Below are 22,616 nucleotides of genomic sequence, written 5' to 3' on the forward strand. Positions count from 1 at the left end.
TCAAGCGGTAGTGGGCTCGCCTGGCATGCGTGCGGCCCGGGTTCGATCCTCAGCACCACATACCAACAAAGATGTTGTGTCCGCCGAGAACTAAAAAATAAATATTAAAAACTCTCTCTCTATCTCTCTCTCCTCTCTCACTCTCTCTTAAAAAAAAGAAAAAAGAAAAGAAAGAAAAAAAAGGGGAAGGGAATGTAATTCAAGTAAAGCGCCCCAGTATTAAACTTCCAATCCTGCAAAAATCTATCAATCATTTAAGAAAGAAATGACTGGCTAGACACATGCCTGTAATCCCAGTTATTTGGGAGACAAACAAGAAGATCTCTTCATGATGTCTTCTCTGTACTACCTATACAGTAGACATTCCAACTTGTTACCAGGTATTAATTTTAGCACTGGGAATTATGTATCATTTCATTCACTTGGATCTTCACTCTTTTTATTTTCATTCCCTTAAAAACCACGTTAGCTGGGTGTGGTGACTGAGGTACTCCCAAAGACTCTGTGGCTGAATCAAGATCTCAATCAAGGCCAGCCTCAGCAATGCGGTGAGACCCTATCTCAAAACAAAAAAATAAAAAGGGATGGGGATGTAGCTCCATGGTAAAGTACCCCTGCGTTCAATCCCCAGTGCAACAAACTAATAAATGCAACTCAGAACAAGCCAGAGGATCTAACACAAGAAGGAGGATTTTCTGTCCTCAGGGAGTTCTCTCTAATCCACCAGAGAGAGATTGGTCTAAACGGCATGAACACAAGCGCTACCCTATTTATCCAATGGATAGGTCTGTTTCAGACTCACTTGACCATAACAGAGTCATAACACAAATTTACATCAAGTAACCGCAGCCAGTTTCATAAATTTGCCCTGCCCCATGCTCCCTGGAAAACACTGATGGCCCCTATTCTTTGTCTGGCTTAGAGTTAATCAAGCTCACTAGACCCCCAAGGTCTGCTTTGCTGCTGCACATTGAACCTCAAGCATAATAAATGAGGGCAGAACAGTGGCCAGAGAAGGCAGGGAGACACAAAATCCAGCCTACTAAATATCACCCGGGTCCTCCCAGCCACCGGAGCAGAGGATTTACTAATGATAACTTCCCCACAAATAATAATGGATCTGGCTTGGGGTTGTGGCTCAGTGAGCACTTGCCTAGCATATGTGAGGCACTGGTTTGGATCCTTAGCACCATACAAAATAAACAAATAAAATAAAGGCATTCTGTTCATCTACAACTACAAGAAATATTTTTTAAATAAATAAATAACTAAGGTGGGCGGTGGTTCACACCTGTAATCCCAACAGTTCAAGAGGATGAGGCAGGAGGATTGTGAGTTCAAAGCCAGTCTCAGCAAAACCAAGGTGCTAAGCAACTCTGGGACCCTATTTCTAAATAAAATACAACATAGGGCTGGGATGTGGCTCAGTGATCAAGGGCCCCTAAGTTCAATTCTCAGTACCCAAATAAATAAATAAAAGTATTGTGTTGATCTACTTAAAGATATTTTTAAAAAAATAAAATAGGGGCTGGGGATGTGGCTCAAGCTGTAGCTCGCTCGCCTGGTATGTGTGCAGCACTGGGTTCGATCCTCAGCACCACATACAAATAAAGATGTTGTGTCCGCCGAAAACTAAAAAATAAATTTAAAAAAATAAAATAGGGGGGCTAGGGTTGTGGCTCAGTGGTAGAGCACTCACCTAGTGTGTATGAGGCACTGGGTTTGATTCTCAGCACCACATGAAATAAAATAAAGACATTATGCCCACCTATAACTAAAATAAATAAATAAAAACAGGGGCTGGGTAGTGGCTCAAGTGGTAGAGTGCTCACCTTGCACGTGTGAGGCACTGGGTTCAATCCTCAGCACCACATAAAAATAACAAAGATATTGTGTTCACCTAAAACAAAAAATAAATATTAAAAAATAAATAAAATAGGGGGGCTGGGGTTATGGCTCGGTGTACAGCACCTGAGTAGCATTTGTGGGGCACTGGGTTCAATTCTCAGCACTGTATATAAATAAATAAAATAAAGGTCTGTTGAAAACTAAGAAGTATTTTTTTTTTTAAAGAGAGAGTGAGAGAGGACAGAGAGAGAGAGAGAGAGAGAGAGAGAGAGAGAGAGAGAGAGAGAGAGAATTTTTAATATTTATTTTTTAGTTGGCGGACACAACATCTTTGTTGGTATGTGGTGCTGAGGATCGAACCCGGGCCGCACGCATGCCAGGCGAGCGCGCTACCGCTTGAGCCACACCCCCAGCCAAGAAGTATTTTTTTTAAAAGAAAAATAAATAAATAAAATAGGGGGGACTGGGGTAGTGACTTAGTGGTAGAGTGCTTGCCTGGTATGTGTGAGGCCTTGGGTTTGATCCTCAACACCACATAGAAATAAATATAGTAAAAAAAAAAAATCCATTGGCAACTAAAAAATATTTTAAAAAATAAAATAAGGGGTTGGAGTTGTAGCTCAGTGGTAGTACACTTACCTTGTAAGTATGAGGCATTGGGTTCAGTCCCTAGAACCACATAAAACCAAATAAGGGCACAACTTATGAGTCCATACACAACTAAAAAAATAAATAAGTACATAAAAATTTTTAAAAAATAAAATAGGGGGCTGGGGTTGTGGCTCAGCAGTAGAGAGCTCACCTAGCACATGCAAGGCCCTGGGTTTGATCCTCAGCACCACATAAAATAAAGGTGTTGTGTCCAACTATGACTAAAAAATAAATATTTAAAAAATAAAATAAAATAGGGCTGGGTTGTGGCTCAGTGGTAGAGCGCTCACCTAGCATGTGTGAAGTACTGGGTTTGATCCTCAGCACCACACAAATATAAATAAATAAAGATATTGTGTCCAGGGGCTGGGATGTGGCTCAAGCGGTAGCGCGCTCACCTGGCATGTGTGCGGCCCGGGTTCGATCCTCAGCACCACATACCAACAAAGATGTTGTGTACACCGAAAACTAAAAAATAAATATTAAAATTCTCTCTCTCTCTCTCTCTCTCTCTCTCTCTCTCTCTCTCTCTCTCTTTAAAAAAAAAAAAGATATTGTGTCCAATTACAACTAAAAAATATTTTAAAAATAAAATAATGATGGATCACCAAATGTGCTAAGCAGATGACTAGCAGAGAACAAAGTTCCCGCCTGGTGGAGTGGACAACCAAAGGACAGAGATAAGCACACAGATTAACTATGACACAGTGCTACACAGGGGGTGAAGTGTTGTGAAAAAATAATCAGGTTAATGTGGTAACAAAAGGGAGACAATCTTTCAATCATGGTGGCCAGGGGCAGTCTAAGTAATGGGGGGACATCAAAACAGAGATTTACAGTGAAATGGATGAGGGGCCATGTGGCCTCTATGGGAAAAGGGACAGCAAGTGCAAAGGCCCTGGGGTAGGACTTTGCTGTGCACATTCTGAGGCACAGCAAGTCAGTCAAAGTGACTGAAGTGGAGAGGGTGGGAACACACTTCATTTCTCTATATTCTCACATAACACTTCTAATGCCAACTCCAATAGAACCTGAGTTTTTTCTCTCAACAAAGAACACTCCTGAGACCAGCTGTAGGGGGAGAGGGAGGTTTCCACACCAAGCAATTCTCCAACTCTATGAACAGCAGGCCTTACACTTTTTTTTAATATTAATATTATTTGAGAGAGAGAGAATTTTTTAATATTTATTTTTCAGATTTCGGTGGACATAACATCATTATTTTATTTTTATGTGGTGCTGAGGATCGAACCCAGCGCCCCATGCATGCCAGGCGAGCGCATTACCACTTAAGCCACATCCCCAGCCCCAGGCCTTACACTTTAATTGACTCTACCTAGAGTCAGAGTTAGATCCAAAAGCTAAGGGTTCAATCCCACAAGAGAGTCCACCACTTCAGATGCCAATCACATGTCTGGCTTCCCTCTCCTCTAACCCTGCAAACCTCTCCTCACCTTCAATAATTTGGTGAATTTAATTAAAGTGCCTTCCTAATTATCTGGAACAAAGGAAGGCACTTCACTATTACCAGTTTATTATCAAAATTATAACTCTGACAACCAGATAGAAGAGGGCCAGGCACAGGGGAGGTGGTACATGATGCTAGGGCCTCTCTGTATGTGCCCTCTCTCTAATTACTTTCTAGTGACCAGCCCCATCCTGAGTTAGCCAGGGACTATACCCTAAATCACCTCATTGGCATGAACTCAGATGTAACCAAAAAGGGGTTCTATGTAAATAAGAAAAAACTTCCTATCACTCATTTGGGGGCCACAAAGATCCAATGTATTTCAGGTTATATCACAATGGGCAAGAGAGTCTTGGTAGCAGGTGGGGGCAGATCACAGGTCTTAAGGGCCACAGTGAGGAAAGAGGAGTTTATACTAGTTGCATCCAGTAGCAATGGGAAGCCACTAGAATATTCTGGGCAGAGGAGTGACAGGGTCTGATCATCACAACTACTTAAGAGGCTAAAGCAGAAGGATCAAAACTTCAAGGCCAGTGCTAGGGATGTGGCTCAAGCGGTAGCGCACTCGCCTGGCGTGCGTGCAGCCTGGGTTCGATCCTCAGCACCACATACAAATAAACATGTTGTGTCCGCCAAAAACTAAAAAAATAAAAAATAAACATTAAAAAACAAACAAACTTCAAGGCCAGCCTAAGCAACTTAGCAAGACCCTACCTCAATATAAAAAATAAGGGCCTGGGTTGTGACTCAGTAGTAGAGAGCTTGCCTAGCATGCATGAGGCACTGGGTTCGATCCCCAGTACCACATGAAAATAAACAAAGTAAAGGTATTGTATCCATCAACTACATATGTGTACACACACACACACACACACACACACACACATTAAATAAAAAATAAAAGGGTGAGGCTGGGGATGTGGCTCAAGCGGTAGCCTGCTCGCCTGGCATGCATGCGGCCCAGGTTCGATCCTCAGAACTACATACAAACAAAGATGTTGTGTCCACCGAAAAATAAAAAATAAATATTGAAATTCTCTCTCTCTCTCTAAAATAATAAATAAATAAAATAAAAGGGTTAGGGGGCTGGGGATGTAGCCCAGTAGTGGTGTACTTGCCTAATATGTATGAGGCCCTGGTTCAATCCCCTGTAAGGAAAACACAACAACAATAACAAAAAGCCATTTCTCTGGATAAGCTGAGGGAATGAATATGAATGAGGAATCAAAAATAAGAGAGGAGGGCTAGGGTTGTGGCTCAGTGGTAGAGCATCTGTCTTGCACGCATGAGGCACTGGGTTCGATCCTCAGCACCACATAAAAATAAATAAAGAGGAGCTGTGGGGCTCAGTGATAGAGCCTTGCATGTATGAGGCACTGGGTTCGATCCTCAGCAGAAGGAAGGAAGGAAGGAAAGAACGAAGGAACTGTGTCCATCTACAACTAAAAAAATAAAAAGAAAAAGAATAACAAAGGTGAGCAGCAGGGCTTTAGCTAGCCCTATAGTTCCAGCTTCTAGGGAGGCTGAGGCAGGACCACTTGAGTATAGGAGTTTGAAATATAAAGACCAGCATGGGCAACATAGTAGGACCCCATCTCAAAATAAGTCCACAAATTTTTAAAAATGACCAAGCAAGGCTGGTGTTGTGGCTCAGCAGTACAGCGCATGCCTTGCTAGCCTCGCACACGTGAGGCGCTGGGTTCAATCCTTAGTACCACAGATAGATAGATAGACAGATAGATAGAGATATTGTGTCCAACTACAACTAAAAAATAAATTAAAATTAAAATTAATGATCAAGCCCTAGAGTGTAGGTTAGATTCAGGCCCAATTCTATCCTCTTGATCAGGGCTGGTGACAGAAGGTGGCCTTTTACTGAAACTATGGAAGGAATAGAGGCCTGGCTGAGAATCAAAAGGGACAAGGAAGAAAGCCCTGCAGGACTGAAAGGGCGAGAAGTACAAATAAAGGTAGCACTCAATGGGCCAGAGTGTCCAGAGGATGTTCTGGGAGGCAGGCAGGGCTGCAGGGCTGCAGGGCTGCAGGGTGCTCTGAGGTCTGGGCTGCACAGCACGCAGCCTTCCTGAACTCAGATTCAACTCCCAGCACACAATGAGATCATCCACCAGCCCACTGTACTGGGACTTTCAGGGCAAGCCAGGGTGGTGCACATCAGATGCTCCACCCTCAAGTCTCCCACTGTCATAAGTGAGACAACAACTGTCATTTGGCCACCTGCTTCCTGAGCCAGCAGGGCATGACCAGCTGGCAAAGGAGATCTTAAAACCCCAAAGAGCCATCATTAAGAAATGGTCCCATTCTCCTTTATCACACACACAACTAATGAATGCAAAAGGAGCAAAACCCATGCTGTTCCTAAAGAAAATGTTCCCCTATAAAAACTGAAAATATTCCCCTTAAGCACAGTAACTAAGTCTCAAAATGAAGCCCTAGAAACCAGTCTGGGGATCAAAAGACAGGAAGGGGCCAGGGCTAGCTTATTTCTCCTAACATCTACCTGTTTTCTTTAAAAAAAAAAAAAAAAAAAAAAAACCTTCCCTGAGGGAAAAAGATACATCCCCTTCCTCAGCTCTGCCCTGTGAATGCAATCTCCCAACAAACCCAGCTACACCTAGGCTTCTCCCTCAAGATCCTTTCCCATACCAGAAGAGGAGTGGAAGAAAAGTGGAGGATGGAGTTCACATGCCTGTCCAATCCAGGTCCTGATGGTTAGCAGCATCCTGAGGTAACCCCAGGGTTGAGGATATAGCTCAGCTGGTAGAGTGCTTGCCTAGGATACACAAGGCCCTTGGTTCAATCCCCAGCACCACACACACACAAAGAGGTAACCCCAGGAAATCACTGATCCTAATACTCGACTGACAGCAACTGCAGCTCAATTTGGTCTCAGCCTTGATTCTGATTATGTTCTCTTTCATTCACTCCCAATATTCCAGGCCAATGTTATTTTCCTTTTGTAGATTTTGTACATTCCTTTTATTCTGATTATTTAGAAATTTCAAGTCTCTCAAGTGTACCAACACTACACACAGGTTATAAGAAAAAATATACAAAATGAAAAACTAACATTTACTTTTTTTTATTTAATTTTGAGACATGGTCTCGCTAAATTGCTGAGGCTGGCTGCAAACTTATGCACCTTCAGCCTCCCAAGTCTCCAGGACTACAGGCATGAGCCACAATGTCCAATCGTTCAATATCTTTAAAAAGCCATCCCACCATGGGCTGGGGTTGTAGCTCAGTGGCAGAGTACTTGCCTGGCACGTGTGAGGCACTGGGTTCCATTCTCAGCACCACATATAAATAATTAAAATAAAGATCCATTGATGACTAAAAAAAAATTTAAAAAAAAAGCCATACCACCAAACATATCCCTTTCTTTCCAAAGCCTATAATAAAATTACAAAGCATAATTTAAAAAACTTTAGGACAAACTGGAGTTGATTTATTGGCAACAACCTTGAAAATATACAGATCAGAACCATTACAACAGAGCAAGAATATATTACCTATCTCATTCTACTAGAATGATGTAGAAATCCTAATAAATGATAATAGCCACCAACTGTTTTTATTTTTTATTATTTTTTTTATTTATACATGGTCACAATATCTTTATTTTATTCATTCATTTTATGTGGTGCTAAGGACCAAACCTAGTGCCTCACATGTGCAAGGAAAGCATTCTGCTACTAAGCCACAATCCCAGCCCTTTATTTTGTTTTTGTGGTGCCTGAGATCAAACCCAGAGCTTGGCCAGGCATGCTGGTACATGCCAGTAGTCTCAGTATCTCAGGAGATTGAGGCAAGAGAATCCCCAGTTCAAAGCCAGCCTCAGCAACTTAGCAAGGCCCTAAGCAACTCTTGCTCAGCAAGACCCTGTCTCTAAATAAAATATATGTATTTTTAAAGGGCTGGGGATGTAGCTCAGTGGTGCAGGCACTGTTATAAGCACTTGACAGTTGTAATTTTGTGGTTCAGTCCCTGCAATAATCCCACAAGTTGAGTACTATTACTGTCCCCCTTTGCAAATAAAGACCTAGATATAAACATACCAGAACAGATCCCTTGTCTGCCTGTTCCCCACTGAATCTCCAGCAGTGCCTGGCGGAGGCACTCAATGCACATTTGTTCACTACATGAATAAGGAATGAGTGGCTGGGTCACTTCTTGCACTGCTCCAGGGGGCACCAGTCATGATGTGTTCTATCTTTCAATTTGAATGGTTCCTCTGTGCCATGGCAGCCCCAGTGACCAGGCCAAAAACAGCTGGCACATCTGAGGACTTACTATGTGCCAGAGACTGTCATTTGAAGAAACAGGAGTAAAACCCAACTGATTGACTTGAAAGCCCCTAGAGAAAAAAATGCCCCTGGACTTTGGTCTTCACTGGTAGAATGGTTTGAGCAGACATTCACCAAAATACCTAGTCCCATCCTGGTCTACCAGATTCAATAAAAGGCTAAGACATGGAGTGAATGTGTCTAAAGTCACCTCCCAATGTTTTCAGGATCCACAAGGAGTGGCAATGAGGAGTGACCAAAGTATGCAAACAATATGTAAATAAATATGCATATATGTTGGGTGCTTTTCAAGGACAGAAAAAATTTGGAGACAACTACACTATCCTACACCAGTTTTAATGATATATCACCTCCCCTCATCAAAACCTGCAAAATCAGTGTCTCCTAAAGGGCTGGGTGCCTAGGCAGTTGTGGTGGTAGACACATTTGTAATCATAGCTGCTCAGGAAGTAAAGGCAAGAGGATCTCAAATTCGAGGCCAGTCTCAGCAATTTAGCAAGACCCTGTCTCAAGATTAAAAATAAAAAAGCCTGGAGATGTAGTTCAGTGGAAAAGTACCCTGGGTTCAATCTCTAGTAAAGTGGGGAAAAGGGCTGAGTACATAATGATTTTAGATAGCACACAGAGGAACACCTATTATTTTCCTAATTAAGTATGCAATGATTTTAAAGAAAAATTTTTTTAAAAAATGTTATGTGTGTGTGTATATATATAGTCTACAGCACATCAAGCCTGGGTGTTCTGGGATATAAGAGAACTCTAAATTATGGGGGGGGGGGATTAGTTTTTTAAATAGTTGATTTAGGAAGAGGGAAGAATAGAAGTTCATTGGATTAGACAAAGGGGAATGAAGGGAAAGGGGCTGGGAATAGGAAAGACAGTAAAACTATCGAACATAACTTTCCCATGTTCATACAGGACTACACGGCAAGTGAAACTTCACATTATGTACAACCACAAGAATAGGATCCTAATTAGAATAACTTATATTCTATGTGTGTATAATATGTCAAAATATACTCTACTGTCAAGTATTTCTAAAAAGAACTTATAAAAAATGCTCTAGTGGGGGCTAGGGTTGTAGCTCAGTGGTAAAGCATTCACCTAGTACATGTGAGGCACTGGGTTCTATCCTCAGTACCACTTATAAATAAATAAAATAAAGATATTGTATCCACCTACAACTAAAAAAAAAATTTTTTTTTTTAATGTTCTAGTTGGCTCGGGAGGCTGAGGCAGGAGGACTTCGAGTTCAAAGCCAATCTTAGCAATGGCAAGGCACTAAGAAACTCAGTGAGACCCTATCTTTAATAAAATACAAAATAGGACTGGGGAATGTGTCTTAGCTGTTTAGTGCCCCTGAGTTCAATCCCCAGTACCAAAAAAAAACCCACAAAAAAAAACCCACCTCTAGAACTAGAAAGTAAAAATAAATAAATAATTGATCTATTAGGCTGAGAATGTAGCCCACATGTAGAGCACATGACTTAGGATGCATGAGGGCCTGGCTCTGATCCCCAGAACCAAAAGAAAAAGGTAGGTTTATAACATAATAAATAAAGTAAACATACTCCCTCTAAAAGTGGGAGTGCTCACTATATGCCAGGTGCTGCCAGACTTCCAGATCATCTCATTCAACTCTAACAACCACCATTTAAGGTGGCATCCTGGGCATACCTGTTTCACAAGTGGACTTACTGGTAAGTGCCTTTCGAGAGGTAGAGCTAGGACTTAAGAGAACTGCATTGAATCAAAGAGGTCTGATTTCTCACCACCATCCCATAAAAACAATCACCCCACACTTCACTTAGGGGGATGGGAAACAAAGGCCTAGAAACTTCCAAAGCATCAACAGGACTGGGAATGTAGTGGCTGCAGGGGAGCCTCTCCTAGTATGAGAGAGGTCCTAGGATCAATACCCAGCAACACATACACACACAGCAACTAACATTTATTGCTTATTAATTTTGTGCCAAGTGCTTTACAGATACTCAGGTGATCCTCCCAAGGACCTTCCTTGTTCAAAATATGTTTGTTTAGAAACTACTATGTGCCAGATACCGGGTACACTGCAGCACACCAGGAAGACATAGGCCATGTTCTGATGGCAATGGGAATGACAGCTACATAAGAAAGAACCATAGAGATGGGGAATTTAGGAGAGGGGAACAGTAACTGGTCCAAAGGGATCTGGGAAAGTCAAAAGATAAGCCTGGGCATCCTCCCTAATTTTGAATAAAGATCCCCAATGTCTCCCCTGCACATCTACTGTAGCCCTTTCATAGTGCAGATTGTGATGACTGGCAGGCCAGAGAGTTTGTTCCCTTATTTATGGCCTGTCCCCCTATAAGACTGAAGAGGCTCCTCAGGGAGCCAACCTCCAAACATGTGACTCTCTTAGGATTTGAGTATTTGTTGAACAATGAAAGATCAGACCAGTCAAAAACAACAATGCGTTCCACTTGCCAGGAACCCTGAAACAGGCTTTCACCAACTCCATTTCTGAGATTATACTCCTTTTGCAAAGAGGCTCTGAGAGATTCAGCCACTTGCCTAAGCTCACATAGCTAAGTGACCAACAGCGCCAGGAGTCAAACTCCAATCCAGTCTGTCAACTGAGACGGAAAACTTGTTTCAAATTCCTGGGAAGTGGCTCTTCCTCTCATTCCCTGTCTACTTTCCCTAAGGAGTCACTGGAAAAAAAAAAAAAACATTAAAAATAAAGAGTGGTGTCTCCGCACCAGCACATAACACTTGCCTAAAAGGACCAGGTTTAAAATAAAAGCCTTAATCTGGAAAATCAATTGCGAGGGAGGGAAAAGGACGCAAAAGAAAAACAATGCTTTCAACAGCAGACAGTCTCCTCCCTCTGTCCTCCCCCACTTGCCATGAATCGACCCTCAATTTGGGCCAACATTTTAAAGTAACTGCCTGCAAAGGACTGGGGAGTAATTTATCTTTCCTTGAAAATCTGGAACGATGCAATTTTTAATAAAATTTTAGTTGTGGAGACCCACGCGGGCTCCTAATGTTTGTGTCCAGGAGACGGTATACACATTTGAGGTGTCTGCTACCATGCCCCGACCGAAGCCTTGCCAAAAATGCAACATTCGGGTCGGACCCGTTACAACGTAGCCAGAAAAGCCCCGACGCCTGGCCATTGTTGGAGCAGTGGCCAAAGAGCTCTCGAATGAGGGACCGGGACCCTGGATCGCCGAGGGGGGGCGAGCTTTGTCCGGAGACCCCGCCGAGAGCGCGCGCGGGGGACGCGCGGCCTCCACGCGGCCCGGGCCCCCCCACCCCACTGGCCCGCGGATACTGTAGCCGCCGCGGCCTCGCTACACTGTGGCCTTCCCCGCGCGCGCGACTGCTGGGCCGGCTTCTTGACCCTCGGGCGCCGCCGTACCCCAGCCCCGCTCCCGGCGCCGGCGGCCCCCTCCTCCCTCGGCGCCCCGGCTCCATTCAAACCGTCCTCCCAAGCCCCGCGCCGCGCTGCACTCTCAGCCCGCGTTCCTTACCAGGAGCTGCCAGCGCCGTCGCCTTCCCGGCACCGCCCCCAACCCTCCGCGCGGGGCCAGGGGCAGATTGGGCGTCTCGCCTCTCTTCACGAAACAAAGAAGCCGCCGCCGCCGAGCGAGGGGAAGCCTCGCGCGCGCGCGCCCGTCTCGGCCGCCCCCCCACACCGCCCGCGTCCCCGCTGCGCGCGCACTCGCCGCTTCCCCTCCCCCACGGGCGGACGCCTCAGCTTCCGCCGCCCGTCCGGCTTCGTGCGCGCGCCTGCTCGCCCTTCCGCTCGCTGCACGCGTGCGCACCCGCCCCTGGGCTGGGAGAACTGGGCGGAACCCAAAGAAAGCACGCGCACCCGACGTACCTCCCACCTCGATCCGGGACGGCCCTGCGCCTGCGCACGGTGGCCTTCTTCCTCCGCACGTTGCGCGTCCCCACGCAGCCGAGCATGCGTGGAGCGGGCACCACTGCGGCGGCGCCGGGGAGTTGGGGGAGGGGACCCATTCTGTCCTAGCTCCTTCAGGTAGTGATGGCAAAGGGTCTGAAAGCTCGGAAATAGGCACTCTGGGCTGTGCGTGAAGCTGAGAGACGATCAGACTGGACCAAGATCAGACAGTCGACCTGCAGACCATGGGCGGACCTGGGAACAGCTTTGATCCTTGGCCTGGGGCTGCAGGGCCTGTTCTTCGAGGCCAGGTGGGGCCCTGCTGTGACAGCCTTCTCTGCAGAACCTTCTTTGTGCTGTTAATTAGCTTAGCAAATATTTATGGACCTGCTACTGTGTCCCAGCGGACGTCGAGCTCAGGATCTATGAGAAGCAAGATAAAATAAGTAAGATGCACAGCGTATGAGATAGACACTAGGAGGGTCACGGGAATTTTAAATAGGGCAGCCAGGGAAGGCTTCAATGTGAAGGAGATATGTGAGTATGGACCCGAAAGTGGAGAGGGACAGACCTTGTTCAAGCGTGAAGACTCTTGCGACTCTAGACCTCTAATCTGGTCACCCAACTGGAACAAGCACTCTGCCAAAACAACCTTAAATCCTGTAGCCTTTCAGCCCCTAATACCCCTACCCCTGCTTCTTTTTCCTCATGCCCTAGGTTTCTGGTTTGTTTGGGGACTTTGTGGTTTTTTTTTGTTTTTTTTTGGGGGGGGGTGAGGGGGGTACAGGGAATTGAACTCGGGGTGCTTTACCACTGGGCTACATCTCCAGCCCTTTTTGAAACTGAGGTTGGCCTTGGACTTGGGATCCTCCTGCCTCAGCCTAGCAAATTGCAGGAATTACAGGCATGCGCCATCATACTGGACTCTTCCTAGGTTTTTTTCAGGTGTCAGCTGACACCATCTCAGCCTTGCCAAGTGGTTGATCACCACCTTCTTTTCTCTGCCTCCAGATTGAAAAAAAAAAAAAAAACATTAAAAACAGGTATGTCTCCCTCACTCCAGTGTAAGTAGCAAAAATGTTACCCATTTCACTCTCTAGGGAATACCCAGCATTTAGCATAGTAACCCTCTCTGCCACATACTAGATAATTTTAAAAACTGTATTGAACCAGGTACTATGGTGCCTGCCTGTAATCCCGGTGACTTGGGAGGCTAAAACAGAATGATAACAAATCCAAGACCAGCTTCAGACCCTGTTTTAAAAAACAAGGCAAGGGTATAGCTCAGGGATAGACCACGGTTGAAAAAATGAGACTGCCTACCTGATGTGTGTATTTTTATGCCAAGCATTGTACCTGCATCAGCAAGTTGGGTCTTTCCATTTCCAGTGTAGGTTGTTTGCAGCATAGAGAGGAAAGTCAGATCTTATGCAGGTGTCAGAATGGGTTTAAAAGTAGACTTCCATTGTTAGCAGCTGAATGATACCTGGCAAGTTTATTGGATCCAGTCTAAGCCTCACTATTTTCATCTGTAAAATGGAAACAATAATAGTACATGTTTGCACCCAAAATTGGTGAAAGCAGGTCACCTGGTAGCTCTCTGAACCTGAGGTAGTATTATTGAGGCATATGAGGTCTGCACTTTGGTTTCCTCACTCACTGTTTAAGTTCCTTGCACATGCCAGTAAGGTGGATGAGGTAGTACACACATATAATCCTAACAGCTCAAGAGCTTAAGGCAGAAGGATCACAAATTTGAGGCCAGTCTCAGCAACTTAGTGAGACTATGCTGGGGATGTAGCTCAGTGGTAAAGTGCCCCTGGGTTCATCCCCAGTACCAAAAACAAAACAAAAAACATGCCAATAAACTCTGAGCTAGTAACAGACCCATAGCAATGCGCCAAGGAAGCAGGGCTGCTGCCCATAGAAAGGACAGTCCATGAGACTAGATGACTGCCTTCCATGCTGATGACCCTGATACACCATAGCATGAAGAAAAACCCCGGGTGGAATGAGATCATAATATGGGGCCTTCCTGGGATTGAGTTGTTGGGTTGACCTCTGCTGTGATTTGGATATGGTTTGAGTGTGTCCCCCCACAGATTCAAGTGTTGGAAGCTTGGTCCCTTGTGAGGTGTGGCCTAATGCAAGGTAATTAGGTCATTGGGGGTACTGCCCTCATAAGGGGATTAACATAGTCAGGCTTGGTGGCACACACAGGTAATCCCAGTGACATGGGAGGCAGAAGCAGGAGGATTGAAAGCTTGAGGCAAGCATGGGCAATTTTGTGAGACTCTGTCTCAAAAATAAAAACAGGGCTGAGGATGTAGCTCAGTGGTACAGTGCCCTTGAATTTAACCCCAAGTACTGGGGGGGGGGGGATTAGTGTGGTTCTCTTGGGACTCTGGTAAATTCCCACAAAAGCAGGTTATAGAGCTGGGCATGGTGGCACACACCTATAATACCAGAAATTCTGGAGACTGAGGCAGAAAGTTTGCAAGTTTGAGGCCAGCCTTAGCAACTTTGAGATAAAAGGATAAAAGGACTAGGGATGCATTTTGGTGTTAGAGCACCACTGGGTACAATCTTCAGTACTACTACAAAATATAAAAATAAAAAATGTTACCACATCCGTTTTGTTTTTAAGTGCTGGAGACAGAACCCAGGACTTTCCACAGCTAGGCAAGGGCTCTACCACTAAGCTATGTCTCCATCCCTCAATCATATTTGGGGTGGGGGTGGTTCTGGGGATTGAACCCAGGGGTGCTCTATCACTGAATATATCCCCAGCCCTTTTAATTTTTTTTATACTGAGACAGGGTCTGGCTAAGTTGCCCTTGAACCTGTGATCCTCCTGCCTTAGTCTCTTGAACCACTGGGATTATAGGGTTCTGCCACCACCCCCAGTTCCTCAATCACATTTTTTTTTATTTATTTATTAGTTATTGGCAGACACAACATCTTTGTTTGTATGTGGTGCTGGAGGATCGAACCCGGGCCGCACACATGCCAGGCGAGCGCGCTACCACTTGAGCCACATCCCCAGCCCTCAATCACATTTTTAAAAGTATTTTCACAACAACATCCAGACCAGTGTTTAGAAATTACTGGGTACCATAACCTAGTCAAGTTGGTACATAAAATGAACCATCTTAGGGAAGACTGGATTCCTCTTGATGACTCAACATTGAGAGCTTGAAATAAAAAGCTCATCTAAGTCTAGCACCTAAAAATATAAACTGCATCCTCCTCTGCTAAGATGAATAATTTTTCAGTAATATTTTCAGATCTTCCTTTTTTGGGGGGGTAGGTTATGGGTAATTTAACCCAGGGGTACTTAACCCTGAGCCACATCCACAGCCCTTTTTACTTCAACATAGTGTCTCAATAAATTGCTTATGGCCTCTCTAAATTGCTGAGACTAGCTTTGCAATCCTCCTGCCTCAGCCCCTGGACACTGGAATGACAGCCATGCGCCACAGCAACCAGCTCAGATCTTCCTGGAAACATAAAATCACTTTTTTATTAACCAATCATGCATGTATTTGTGAAACATATTGGCCTCGTGCACACACAAAAAAAAATGTTCCCTAAACTGACTATTAATATGTAAGGTTCAAGGGCAATTACTAAGGACTGAAACTGACTCATGTTAAATATATTCAGGAATATGTCAGAATCAACCCCACTATTAGGCATAATGATAATGCACTAAGAAAAACATTTTTAAAAAATGTTTGGTGCCCAAACAAGAAGTCGTCCTTCCAAAGCAGAAACTCAGGGCAATAGATTTCCCTCAACATGTAGTTGTAGTTTTAACACAACTCAGTAGAGAACTGGCATGTCACACTGTGTTTATGCTAAAGCACCCTATCCCACCACCCACAGGTGAGTTGAACTAGCTGGCCCAACAGTCATATATTTTGTAGCTGTTTTTTTAATGTTTTTTGGGTTCTGGGGACCAAACTCAGGGCCTTGTACATCCTGAGCACACACTCCACCAGTGAGCTTCCCCTAGCTGTAGGTGTTTTATCTTAATTCTACTATGTTTTATCTTACGTTGAATTTATTAAGCACTTCTAAGTCACTAGTTCTGATATGACACTTTGGGCCTTCATCAAGAGTAAGCAAAGCTGCTGGGGTTGTAGCTTGCCTAATATGTGTGAGGCACTAAGTTCAATCCTCAGCACTACATAAAAACAAAGGTACTGTGTCCATCTACAACTAAAGAAAAAAAAATTGTTTCCTAAAGTAAGTGAAGTTGAATGCAATGGTGCATACCTATAATCCCAGCAACTTGGGAGGCTGAGGCAGGAGAATCACAAGTTCCTAAAGCCATCCTCAGCAACTTATCAAGGTTCTTAGCAACTTAACAAGACCCTGTCTCAAAATATAAAAGAGGGCTGGTGTTGTCAGTGGTTAAACGCCCCTGGGTTCAATCCCTGATACCAAAAATAAATAAATAAAACCAAAAAAGTGAAATTTAGCTATGTATAAGAACACACAACTCGGCTGGGACTATAGCTCACTGGCAGAGCTCTTGCCTCACATGAGTGAGGCACTAGGTTCTATCCTTAGCACCACATAAAAATAAATGGAGGAGGGGGCGTGGGAGGAATGGAGGAACTTTGGATAGGGCAAAGGGATAGGAAAGATGGTGGAATGAGATAGACATCATTACCCTAGGTACATGTATAATGATACAAATGGTGTGACTACTTTGTGTACAACCAGAGAAATGTAAAATTGTGCTCCATTTGTGTACTATGAATTGAAATGCATTCTGCTGTCATGTATAACAAATTAGAACAAATACATAAAAGCATTCTGTCCATCTACAACTAAAAAAATTAAAAAAAAAACAACTGTAATTTTAGCTACTAAGGAGGCTAAAGCAGGAATATCACAAGGTCAAGAAGAAATGGGCAAATTAGCAAGACCATTTCTTAAAATAAAAAGTAAATTAAAAGGGCTGGGCTTGTAGCTCAATGGTAGAACACCCCTGGGTTCCATCCCTGGTCCTGAAAAATAAATAAAATTTTAAATTATATAATAAATATTTTATAAATAAAAATATACATAGTAAACATACACACACTTTGGCTAGACTTTATACATTTAGGCGTTTCACCAAAGAGTATAGACAGATGGCAAATAAGTACATGAAGTGATGTTCAGCATCATCAGCCACTGGGAAATGCAAATTAAACCACAATGAGTGGAGAGAGGTGGTCACACTGTACTCCTAGCTACTCAGGAGGCTGAAGCAGAATGATTGAAAATTCGAGGCCAGTCTCAGCAAGCTAGCAAGACCCTATCTTAAACGTAAAAACAGCCAGGCGGAGTGTTGCATGTCTGTAATCCCAACCCCTTGGGAGTCTGAGACAGGAGGATCGCAGGTCCAAAGCCAACCTCAGCAACTTAGTGAGACTCTGTCTCTAAATAAAATACAAAATAAGGCTGGGGACATGGCTCAGTGGTCGAGTGCCCCTCAGTTCAATCCCTGGTACCATAAATTAATTAATTAATTAAATTAGAAATTAAAAGTTCTGGGCTGGGGATGTGGCTCAAGTGGTATCGCGCTTGCCTAGCATGCGTGCGGCCCGGGTTCAATCCTCAGCACCACATACAAACAAAGATGTTGTGTCTGCCGAAAACTAAAATAAATATTAAAAATTCTCTCTTTCTGTCTGTCTCTCTCTCTCTCTCTTTAAAAAAAAAAAGTTCTGGGAATGTAGCTCAGCAGTTGAGTACTTGTCTGACATATACAAAGCCTTAGGTTTAAGCCACAGTACTGCAAATAAAAACAAAACACAATGAGCGATCATTATACACCTATCAGAATGACTAAAATAAACAATTTAGTTGAATGTGGTAGCACCAAACTATCCCCGCAATGTGAGAGGCAGAGGCAGAAGGATCACTTGAGTACAGGAGTTTGAGGCCAGTATGGGCAACATAGCAAGGCCCTGGCACCAAACCAAACCGAACAAACAAACAAATACAACAATGCCAAATACTGATAAGGATGTGGGAAAACTGGAACACAAATAGAATACATTGGGAGATTATAAAATGGTACAGCCACTCTGGAAAATACTCTAATACTTTCTGGAAAAAACTAAACCACAATTATAGCAGGATGCAACAATTGAACTCTTGGGCATTTATCCCAGAAAAAAGAAGGATTTTTTTTGTTTGTTTGTTTGTTTTTTGGTACCAAGGACTGAAGGCAGGGGTGCCTAACCACAGAGCCACTTCTCTAACCCTTTTGTTTTCTTTTGAGACAGGGCCTTGCTAGGTTGCTGAGGCTGGTCATGAACTTGTGATCCTCCTACCTCAGCCTCCAGAGGTGCTGGGTTTGTAGGCATTCATCACCACACCCAGCAGTAAAGGGAAAACTTTTTATTTTTTGGTGATGGTGCTAAGGATTGAACCCAGAGAGTTGAGCATGCAAGGCAAGCACTCTACCAACTGAGCTATGTCCCCAGCCCCAAAAAAGGAAAACTTAATGTTCACACAGAAACCTGCATATGAGGGCTGAGGTGATCACTCAGTGGTAAAGCACTTTCCTCACATGTGTGAGGCACTGGGTTCAATTGTCAGCACTGAGTGTAAATAAATGAATAAAATAAAGGTCCATCAACAACTAAAAAAAAATGTGCATATGAATACCCACAGCAGCTTTATCTGTAATATTCAAAGCCTGGAATGAGTCCAGGTATCCTTTAGTAGGTGAATGGTTCAACAAATCAAGAGCCATACATTCCATGGACTACCATTCCAAAATAAAAGGGAATATTGAGACACACCACCACCCAGGTAAATGAATTGCTGTGGAATTTTGCAGAGGGAAAAAACAAATAAACCCTAAAGGGTTACATACTATCTGACTACATCCATATAACATTTTTGAAATGGTAACATTTTCAAAACAAGACAGAGCAGGGCATGGTGGTGCAGGCCTGTGATCCCAGTAACTTGGGAGGCTGAGGCAGGAGGATCGTGAGTTCAAAGGCAATGAGGCCCTAAGCAACTTTGCAAGACCCTGTCTCAAATTTTAAAAAGAGGACCTAAATAGAATAAGTTATACTTTATGTAGGTATATTCTGCTAAAATACATTCTATTAGGGCTGGGGATGTGGCTCAAACGGTAGCGCACTCACCTAGCATGCGTGAGGCCCGGTTGGATCCTCAGCACCACATACAAACAAAGACGTTGTGTCTGCTGAGAACTAAAAAATAAATATTAAAATTCTCTCTCTCTCTCTCTCTCCCTCTCTCACTCTCTCTTTTAAAAAAAATAAATAAGGGCTGGGGTTGTGGCTCAGTGGTAGAGTGCTCGCCTAGCATTCATGAGGCCCTGGGTTCGATCCTCAGTAACCCGTAAATGTAAAATAAAGATGTTATGTCCACCTAAAACTTAAGAATAAATATTTAAAAAATAAAGAAAGAAAGAAAGAAAATACATTCTATTGTCATGTATAACTAAAAATATTTTTTAATTAAAATTTAAAAAAAGGGCTGGGGATGTGGATCAGTGGTTAAGAACCCTTGGGTTCAATCCTAGTAACAAAACAAAACAAAAGATAGAATAGGAATTGCCAAGAGGGAAATGGGTGTGGTTGTGAAAAGGTAGGAAAGTGATCTTTTTAAATTTTCCTATTATTTATTTACTTATTTTTCCTGGGAGTTGAATCCAACAGCACTGTACTATAGCCTGATCTCCAGTCCTTGTTAGTTTTTGAGACCAGATCTTGCTGATTTGCTTAGGACCTCGCTAAGTTACTGAGGCTGGCTTTGAAATTGTGATCCTTCTTGTCTCAGCCTCCATAATTGCTGGCATTACAGGCATGCACCACCATGCCTAAAAGGAGAGTGATTCTTGAGGGGTTGGGACAGTGGTATTTTGACTATGATGGTGAATATGCAAACCAATACAAATGGTTAGATTATAAAGAAGTTTACACGTACATACATATACAAATGAGAACAAGTAAAAATGAAAATATCTGAACAAGATCAGTGAATTATATCAGTGTCAATATTCTAACTCTAATACTATACTATCATTTTGCTAATGATCACCACTGTTGGCTTGAACAGATACATGAATATGTTATACATGGAAGAAGCACACACCTGTAATCCTAGCTTCTCAGGAGGTTAAGGCAAAAGGATCAAGTTTGAGGCCTGGGCAACTTAGCAGGAGCCTGTCTTAACATAAAATTTATAAAAATTAAAAAGGACTAAGGGTACTGGGTTTGTAGATCAGTGGTAGGGCAGTTGCCCAGCATGTGTGAGGCACTGGGTTCAGTCCTCAGCACTGCATAAAAATAAATAAGAAAAATGAAGGTATTATGCTATGTATAATTTTTAAAAAATTAAAGTAACATTAAAAATAAAAATAAATAAATAATGGGGAGGCTAGGGATGTGGTTCAGTGGTAAAGTGTCCCTGGGTTACATCCCCAGTACCAAAAAAAAAAAAAAAAAAAAAAGAAGCCACCCATGTGTCTATTAAGGATGACTAGATAAATTCCAAGTGGGAATACAACTCAGCATTAAAAAGGAAGGAAACCAAATGGGTTTTCTTCCATTGATACACAATTATTGTACATATTTATGGGGTACAATGTGATACTTCAACACATATAAAAACAGAGAGAACAAATCAGGTTAATTAACATATCTACCATCTCAAAAAGTTTATAATTTGGTGGGCATGGTAGTTCATGCTTGTAATCCCAGCAGGTCGAGAGGCTGAGACACAGGATCGAGAGTTCAAAGCCAGCCTCAGCAAAAGCAAGGTGCTAAGCAACTCAGTGAGACCCTGTCGCTAAAATACCAAATAGGGCTAGGGATGTGGCTCAGTGGTTGAGTGCCCCTGAGTTCAATCCTGGTAGCCCACCCCCAAAAAATGTTTATAATTTATTTTATTTGTTCTGGGAACATTCAAAATCCTTTCTTCTAGCTGTTTTGAAATATATAATAAGCTGCGGGAGCAGCTCAGTGGTAGAGCATGTGCTTAGTATGAACCAAATGGTAGGTTCAATTCCCAGGGCCAAACAAAACTAAACAGAAAAGAATGTAGCAGAGTATAAACTGAAAACACCTAGAAATGTAGCTTTTCTCCCATTCTGTATAGAGAAAATATTTAGGAGTTGTGTATGAGATTTGACCCACATTTCCTACATTATTTTCCCAAGGGTTGGGTCTGAGAGGATCTAAGGACAGGTTTTTTCCTTTCCCCCACATCTTTTTTTGGTACATTATAGATGCACATAATGGTGGGATTTGTTGTTACATATTTATATATGTATTCAACATAGCAATATAATTTGGTAATGCTAGGATTCTTTTTTTTGGGGGGGGTACTAGGAATTGAACTCAGAAGCACTCGATCACCGAGCCTCATCCCCAGCCCTATTTTGTATTTTATTTAGAGACAGGGTCTCGTTAAGTTGCTTTGCACCTCACCGTTGCTGAGGCTGGCTTTGAACTCACAATCCTCCTGTATCAGCCTCCTTAACCACTGGGATTAAAGGCGTGGGCCACCACCATCGTGCACAGTATAAGGCCAGGGCTCTTAACCTCAGTACTACTGATAACTGGGGACAGATAATTTGCTGTTGTAGGCTGTCCTGATCATTGTAGGATATTAAGCAGCCACACTGACCTCAACTCCTCAAAGGACAGAAACACCATCCCTCCTCCAAAAAAACCCATTGTGCTGTAGTTTGGATATAGTTTGAGTGTGTACCCAAAGGGTTCATGTATTGGATGTTTGATCCTTAGTGTGATATTAAGAGGTAGGGTTTAGGGCTGGGGTGGTGGCTCAGTGGTAGAGCACTTGCCCCACATATATGAAGCACTGGGTTTGATTCTCAGCACCACATATAAATAAATAAAATAAAATAAACGTCCATCAACAACTAAAAAAAATTTTTTTAAGAGGTGGAGCTTAGTGGGAGGCCCTTAAGTCATTGAGGTTGTGGCCTAGGAAGGGAGTAATGTGGTTTTCGTGGCTCCTCACAGAGTCCATGGTGTCACACTGTGGCTTTCTGTCTTGCTCATGTGATTTGTCCTTCTCCACTGTGAGATCCTCACCAGAGCTGAGGGGATGCTGACACTGTGCCCTTGGACCTCTAGAACTATGAGCTCAATAAACCTCTTTTCTTTATAAAGTTCCAAGTATTTCATTATAGTAATAAAAAGTGGACTGGTTCAGGTTGTGACAATCTCCACACATGACCGGAAATCCCCAGGAGGGCAAAATCACTCAATCATGATTTAAGTTACTTTCTAACCCTGCTACTACTTTACCCATTTCTGGGAAGGCCATAGCAAGAATGATTTGTCACCTAGCCCAGGGTTTGAATGGACCCACACTGATGGCAAACAGATCCTGAAGTAGGATCTGGGCATGATAG

At 43.2% G+C, this 22,616-nt stretch overlaps 1 protein-coding gene across 5 annotated transcripts in view; it reads right to left on the reverse strand.

Annotated features, from left to right (window-relative positions):
* Nucleotides 1-11,960, reverse strand: part of Smarca4 (SWI/SNF related BAF chromatin remodeling complex subunit ATPase 4) — a 91,988-nt gene extending 80,028 nt beyond the window's left edge. For all 5 annotated transcript variants that reach the window (XM_077796380.1, XM_077796379.1, XM_026399867.2 and 2 more), the window contains exon 1: nucleotides 11,811-11,960. The gene's annotated coding sequence lies outside the window, so the exon portion shown is untranslated. The remainder of the gene's footprint in view (nucleotides 1-11,810) is intronic.
* Nucleotides 11,961-22,616: the final 10,656 nt, after the last annotated feature.

This window comes from Urocitellus parryii, chromosome 3, assembly GCF_045843805.1.
Source record: "Urocitellus parryii isolate mUroPar1 chromosome 3, mUroPar1.hap1, whole genome shotgun sequence".
NCBI lineage: Eukaryota > Metazoa > Chordata > Mammalia > Rodentia > Sciuridae > Urocitellus > Urocitellus parryii.